Below are 8,150 nucleotides of genomic sequence, written 5' to 3' on the forward strand. Positions count from 1 at the left end.
TTTTTTATCTATAGGAAGTAACAAGAAGGCCTTGATCATGCCTATATGAAAATAGGGTTCAAAATTACAGTTAAGAAAATTAAAAAAACCAGAGTGCATGGCTGACTCAGCTGGTAGAGCGTATGACTCTTGATCTTGGGATTTAGGTTCAAGCCCCATGTTGGGCGTAGAGGTGACTTAAAGTCTTTAAGGGGTCTCTGGGTGGTTCAGTCTGTTAAGCATCCATTCAACTCTCGGTTTCAGCTCAGGTCATGATGTCAGAGTTGTGAGATCGAGCTGCACGTTGGGCTATGCACCCTGTGAGGAGTCTGCTTGGGATTCTCTCTCCCTCTCCCTTCCCCGCTGCCCCTCCCCCCATTTGTGTGTGCGTGCTTGTCCTCTCTCCAATAAATAAATAATTAAATGTCTTTAAAAAAAGAAAGCCAAAGAACCTGCTGGATAATAATGAGTTTCTCAGTCTGGCATGACCCACACAGCCACACACCAGCTATCCGCACAGAGCTCTTTCCCCCCACTTCCTTCTGAATTATCTCACTCACTTTTTCCCCACTGGTTATCTTAATCACTTTGCCTTTCCTGTTAGCACCCTCAGGCAGATTTGGTTATCAAGAGACTCATCACCCTTGAAAGTCATCTATTATCTCATTCGGATGCTTTTTATGCTTTTAATTTTCAGCCGAAACCTATTGCTTGGACACTGAGAAAATGGTACAGTCACGTAAGAAATCCTAACAATGAGAACGGAATAATTTCAATATGCTCTACTGATTATGCAAAACCGTGGGCTGGCTTTACATTAGGAACTTGTCCTTTTATACCCAAGAGTTTTAAACTCTGCTTCTGAGTATTTAATCCTTCGTATGATTTTCTGTGCACAGAGACCATAGAATCTCATTACCTTTCATTAACAAGTACGGAGAGATGATTCCCAGGCTCCTCTGGAAGAGAGCTTAAGTTTCATTCCCTGGGTATGTGCCAGAGTGTTCTAACTTGTAATTAATGGGCCCGCTTTTACCTCCTTAATTTGAAAATAATACGCATTATCTTACCTTGTGAAGTTGATGGAGCATGTATACCAAACATGGAAGGTATGATTGGAATGATATATGATTATGCGTTATAAATGTCACTTTGGGAGTCCTTGGGGATGCTTCAAGAACTAGGCAGACGCCCTCCAGGGCAGCTGATAAGGTAGGAGAGGCTTGGGTGAAGCTGTTCAGCAGAGATGGGTCTAAGCTGCCAGAGACAAAATCACTAGGTTTCAAATAAGAACTCCAAATTCAGGTACTGATTGGTAATTAAGCTGCTTCTCACATGGGCTACTGTGTTGTTCCAGGGCCAGCAGCAGGAATTTAATTTTTAATGATGGTTCATGACTATTGGATAATTAGGGTAATTATACTTAAGATCATATTTTTAATAACTGGTTGCATTAGCACAAGCTATAGGACAGTGTTTCCTAAAGTCCCAGCACAACCTGCTTCAGCATCATTTACAGGCACCTAGTAAAATGCAGATTCCCAGGCTCTGGCCCAGAACTAATTGGAAACTCTGGGGATGGGATCCAGGAATCTACATTTTAGTACAACCCCAGTGTGATTCTTATGTATAATAAATACAAGAATCCCTGCTCTTAGAATTAAGAGGAGGAAGGTGAGCTAGAATGTACTGGAACAGCTTTTTAGAGAGAAGCTTCCAGAACCAGAAAACTACTCTGTGCCTTTGGTTCCCAAGAAAACCCAGCCTGGGGATAGAGGGACAAAATGAACATTCTCAGCAATTTTAGGTGGCCAAGAAGCTGCGACTGTCTCTTCCAGCTTCCCTAAGCATCCCCCTTCACCAGCAGAATTCTGCCGGGTGCATGCCAGTGAGGTGCCCAGCCTGGTAACCACAGCTGCAGGTCTCTTGGGGCCCAAGGGGAAGCCTCCAAGATGAGAGTTAGGGACTTTCTAATGACCCCTCAAGAATATTCTAGAATGCCTCAAGGGTGGCAAGAAAAAGGAAAGGTTGTTTGCCAAGCAGCAGTTCTTGGAAGATTTGAATGGAAATACCCAAATCATTTCCCCAGTGGTGTGGTACTAGCTACTCTGCATATAGAGCCAGGCCTGTGGCTCAGGAAACTGACAAGTTTAGGGTGAAACAAATGCACAGGTTTCTTCGCTCTCACACCCTAAGAAAGACTGTGTTCTGGCAACTTCTGGTTAGAAGAAAAATTGAGTGCATGCTTATGAAGATGCAGTCCTTCCTCCAGTAGTAGAGATTGTGGCCCTTCCCTTGGGAAACCCCCAACTTGCAGAATGGAGACAGGTTTGTACTTGGACCTGCCATTAATACTGCCCTCTTTTTGGAGGGGAGGAGAGTCGCATGCCAGGTGGACGAGAACTTGAACTCTGTGAATGAGAAAAATACAGTCATCCCTTCATACTTCTGTAGTCAGTCGGTCCAAGATACCAGTATACGTACATATAGGGCATATAATCTAATGTACCTGTACATGCGCATGTCCACTGAGCCACTGCCCGGAAGTCCTAGGACCTCCATGCAGCTAAGGAGATTCCATGCACAGTGGAGATCTGTCAGTCCTTGTCACTCCTGCCCGTCCTTCCACCACACTGCACTGCTTCTACCTTGCCAGCCTCTTCTTATGTTTTCTTTAATAGCCTTTCAATCTGTCACTTAAATATGATGATACTTGGGATTTGACCTAGGTTCTCAGTCTCTCCAGGCTCCCTGGGGCAATGTCATCCGTTTCTAAGGTACTAATTATCATCAGTGTGTAAGTTCACCAATTGCCAAATGTTACTTAGACACACACACAATTGCATTCATTTCCTTTTAAAAAAAATAATTTAGGGACACCTGGGTGGCTCAGTCGGTTAAGCATCTGCCTTTGGCTGAGGTCATGATGCCGGGGTCCTGGGATCTGAGTCCCACATCGGGCTCCTTGCTCAGCGGGGACCCTGCTTCTCCTGCCTGCAGCTCCCCCTCCCTGTGCTCTCTCTCTCTCTCTCTGATAAATAAATACATAAAATATTTTTTTAAAAAGTTAATTTATTTTCTTTTTCAAGTGTTTATTTAAATTCCAGTTAGTTAACATACAGTGCAATATTAGTTTCAGGAGTAGAATTTAGTGATTCATCACTTCCATACAACACCCAGTGCTCATCACAAGTGCCCTCCTTAATCCCCATCACCTGTTTCACTCACCCCCCTGCCCACCTCCCCTGTGGTGACCATCAGTTTGTTCTTTATAGTTAAGAGCCCGTTTCTTGGTTTGCCTTTTTCTTTCTCTTTGTTTTTTCCTTTGCTTATTTGTTGTGTTTCTTAAATTCCAGAGATGAGTGAAATCACATGGTATTTGTCTTTCTCTGACTTACTTCGCTTAGCATAATACTCTCCAGCTCCATCCTCGTTGTTGCAAATGGCAAGATGTCATTCTTTTTATGACTGAGTAATATTCCATTTGTATATATGCCACTTATCCATTGGTCGGTTGATGGACACTTGGGCTGTTTCCATAATTTGGCTACTACAAATAATACTGCAATAAACACCAGGTGCATGTATCCCTTTGAATTAGTATTTTTAAAAAGTTACTTTAAATACTATTTTTAAAAAATCTATGTAAGAAACATGCTTCATTTAAAAATGGTTTCAAGGGGGGTTTTCCGGTTGGCTCAGTCGTTAAGTCTCTGCCTTTGGTTCAGGTCATGATCTCTGGGTCCTGGGTTTGAGTCCTGCTTCGGGCTCCCTGCTCAGTAGGGAGCCTGCTTCTCCCTCTCCCACTGCCGCCCCCCCCACCCCTACGTGTGCTCTCTCTCTCTCAAATAAATAAATAAAATCTAACAAAAATAAAAATAGTTTCAAGGAGTTTAAAATGGAAAGTAGCAATCCTGGTACTGGTCTTCCCCACACACCCCTTCAACCACTCCCAAGAGGGAACCTGTGTAACTGTCTTTTGGTGGCTACTCAGATATGTGATACTAATACCTTCATATCACTGTTTCTTGATTTATCAACTTTTAGCATCGTCTTGGCTTCTTCCACTTACAGTCCCCTACTTCCCCTCCTTGCCTCTTTAATATGTCTCAATACTGATACTGTTTTTGGTTAGACTATATATGTAGTACAGATAAAGCTCAGACATTTCATGGGTTCCGTTCCAGACCCCCACAATAAAGTGAATGTAGCCATGATTTGAGTCAAATGAATTTTTTGGTTTCCCAGTGCATGTAAGAGTGATGTTTATACTGTCCCATAGTCTGTTAAGTGTGCAGTAGCATTATGTCAAAAAAAAATGTCCACACCTTAATTGAACAATATTTGATTGCTTAAAAAAAAAAATCTAGCCATTAGCTGAGCTTTCTTCGAGTCATCATCTTTCTGCTGGTGGAGGGTCTTGCTTCAGTATCAATGGCGGCTGACCGACGGGGATGGTGGCTGCTAAAGGTTGGGGCGGCTGCAGGGATTTCTGAAGACACAATGCATGTTGCCTCACTGATTGTCCCTTTCATGGATGATGTCTCTGTCAGATGGGATGCTGTTGGATAGCATTTTTCCCACAGTAGAACTTCTTTCAAAACTGGGGTCTGTCCTCTCAAGCCCTGCCCCTGCTCTGAGTGGATGTGATATTCTAAGTCCTTAGTTGTCATTTCAGCCGCCTTCACGGTGTCTTCACCAGGACTAGTTCCCATCTCCAGAAACCACTTTGTCTGCTGATCCAGAAGAAGCAACTCCCCAGCTGTTCAGGTTTGGTCATGAGTTTGTAGCCACGAAGCCCCAGCTCCAGGCTCTCCTTCTAGTTCCAGTTCTAGTTCTGGTTCTAGTTCTAGTTCTAGTTCTAGTTCTAGTTCTAGTTCTAGTTCTAGTTTTAGTTCTAGTTCTAGTTCTCATTCTAGTTCTCTTGCTGTTTCCACCACATCTGCAGTTACTTCCTCCACCGAGGTCTCCAACCCCACGAAGTCCTCCATGAGGGCTGGCATCAACTTCTTCCACACTCCTGTACATGTTGATATTTTGACCACTTCCCATGAGTCATGAATATTCTTTTTTTTCAAAGATTTTATTATTTATTTGACAGACAGAGATCACAAGTAGGCAGAGAGACAGGAGGGGTGGGGGGGAGCAGGCTTCCTACCGAGCAGAGAGCCCGATGCGGGGCTCGATCCCAGGACCCTGAGATCATGACCTGAGCCAAAGGCAGAGGCTTAAGCCACTGAGCCACCCAGGTGCCCCGTGAATATTCTTTTTTATTTTTGAGATTTAAAAAAAAATTTTAAGGGGCCTCTACACCCAATGTGGGGCTCGAACTTACCATCCCCGAGGTCGAGAGTCACATGCTCTACGGACTGAGCCAGCCAGTTTTTCATCATGAATGTTCTTAATAGCATCTAGAATGGCAAATCCTTTCCAGTACTTTTCAATTGACTTTGCCCAGATCCATCAGAGAAATCACTATTATGGCAGCTATAGCCTTAAGAAATGTATTTTTTTTAAGATTTTATTTATTTGTTATTTGAGAAAGAGAGAGAGAGAGACTGAGAGATTGAGAGAACAAGTGGGAGGAGGGGCAGAGGGAGAGAGAGAGAATCTTAAACAGACTCCCCCTGAGTGAGGAGCCCAACATGGATCCCAAGATCCTCAGATGATTACTTGAGCTGAAACCAAGAGTCGGATGCTTAACCAACTGAGCCACACACGCGCCCCTATCTTTTTAAGACTCTAAAAGCTGGTAAATAAACTACATTGCAGTGATTATGTAAATATCATCCACTGCAGAATTAAGTAAAATAGACCATGATAATATTCATTTTGCAGTGCAGATTTCTGTCCTTTTTTGGAGTTTCTAACTGCCTTGTCCCTCCTTCTGTATCTGCCCTTATTATTCTGCTTGTCAAACTCACTTTCATGATCCCATATTCCTCCTCTTCCCCCTCAAAGCCCTCCGTCCAGGAGCCCTTCTTCCTGCTTCGGTCCGCACAGATGCTTCTCCAGATGTCATGCTCAGGTCTCTTCCCAGGACTTCCTTTTGGTGCATTTTCAGGGTGGAGTCCCTCTTTCTTAGGTCCTATATCTGCTTTTTCTTGGTTTATTAAATTTTTAAATTAAAGTAATAGATGCTTGTTATAACCAGTCAAGTATGGAGACATACGAAAATCTCCCCTCGTTTTTCTCCACCCTTGCATTGCAGAATCTAAGTTAACTGTATGGGAGGTGCCCTTCTTCACCTTTATCTATGCTTAAATACATATATTTAAACATGTGAACACAGATACGAGTTCCTTTTTTTTTTGTTCTACAAAAATGGACTCAAAATCTTACTCTGCAACTTGCTTCTCTCCCCAATTTAATAATTTATCATAAACCTTTCTCCAGCTCAATACAGATTGGTATGACTTTTTTTTTTTTTTAGAGATTTATTTATTTTAGAGAGCGAGCAGGGGAAGGGGCAGAGGGAGAGAGAGAGAGAATCCCAAGCCAGTTCTCCACTGAGCAGGCAGCCGGATGCGGGGATGGATTGCACAACCCTGAGATCATGACCCCAGCCGAAACTAAGAGGCAGACACCTGACCCACTGAGCCGCCCAGGCATACCTGATACAACTTTTTTAATAAGCAGCTTCTAACGCTATAGCCTATTCACTTATTTCCACTGATGAACAGTCATGTTATTTTCAGTTTTTATGTGACTATAAACCAATAAACATGCTTGTGAATAAATCTTTACTTATCGATACATAATGTTGCTTTTACTTTTATAGGATAGACTGCGAAAACTAAAATGACCAGATCAAAGGAATTGTATATATAGTTTTAACTTACTATTGAAATACAACATATGTATCAAAAGGTGCATCATAAAAAATGTACTGTTTAGGAGGGGGGTGGGAGGGATGGGGTGGCTGGGGGTTGGACACTGGGGAGGGTATCTGCTATGGTGAATGCTGTGAATTGTGTAAGACTGATGACTCACAGATCTGTACCCCTGAAACAAATAATACATTATACGTTAATTTTTAAAAATGTACTGTTTAATAAATAATCACAAATAGAACACAAAAGTGTGATCAGAACTCAGAACAAGAAACAGAACATTGATTCAATGCAATCTCTTTCAAAATACCAGTAGTATTTTTTACACAACTGGAATAAATAATCTTAAAATTTGTATGGAACCACAAAAGATCCGGTTAGCCAAAGCAAATCTTAGGAAAGAAGAATAAAACCGCAGGTATCACTACCTCAGATTTCAAGATATACTACAAAGCTATAATAATCAACACAGTATGGTACCAACACAAAAATGGACACATACATTAATGTAATGGAATAGGGCCCAGAAATAAACTTCTGCTTGTGTGGTCAACTAATCTATGACAAAGGAGGCAAGAACATTCAATGGGGAAAATGGAGTCTCTTCAACAAATGGTGCTGGGAAAACTGGACAGTCACGTGCAAAAGAATGAAACTTACATCATACACAGTCTTACATCTTACATCATACACAAATATTACATCATATATCACATACATCACTAATCTTACATCATACACAAATATTAAATCAACATATGTGAGACTTGAATGTAAGACCTGAAACCATAAAGCTTCTGGAAGAAAACATAGAAAGTAATCTCTTTGACATCAGCCTTAGCAACATTTTTCTAGATAGGTCACCTTAGGCAGGGAGGAAAAACAGCAGAAATAAGCTATTGGGACTTTACCAAAATAAAAAGCTTTTACATAGTGAAAGAAACCATCAACAAAATAAAAAGGCAACCTATTGAATGGGAGAAGATATTTGCAAGTGATATATCCAGTCAGGGGTTAATATCCAAAATATATAAAGAAGTCACCACCAAAAAAAGCAAATAATCCAATTAAAAACAGGCAGAGAACCTGAACAGACATTTTCCAAAGAAGACATACAGGTGGCCAAGAGACACATGAAAAAATGTTCAACATCACTAACCATCAGGGAAATGCAAATCAAAACCACAACAAGATATCGCCTCACACCTGTCAGAATGGTTAGTATCAAAAAGCCAAGAAATAACAAGTGTTGGCAAGGATGCATAAAAAGGAATCCTTGTGCACTGTGGGTGGGAATATAAATTGGTGCAGCCACTGTGGAAAACAGTATGGATGTCC

This window comes from Enhydra lutris, unplaced genomic scaffold, assembly GCF_002288905.1.
Source record: "Enhydra lutris kenyoni isolate GAN:26980312 unplaced genomic scaffold, ASM228890v2 scaffoldscaffold12, whole genome shotgun sequence".
NCBI classification, from domain to species: domain Eukaryota; kingdom Metazoa; phylum Chordata; class Mammalia; order Carnivora; family Mustelidae; genus Enhydra; species Enhydra lutris.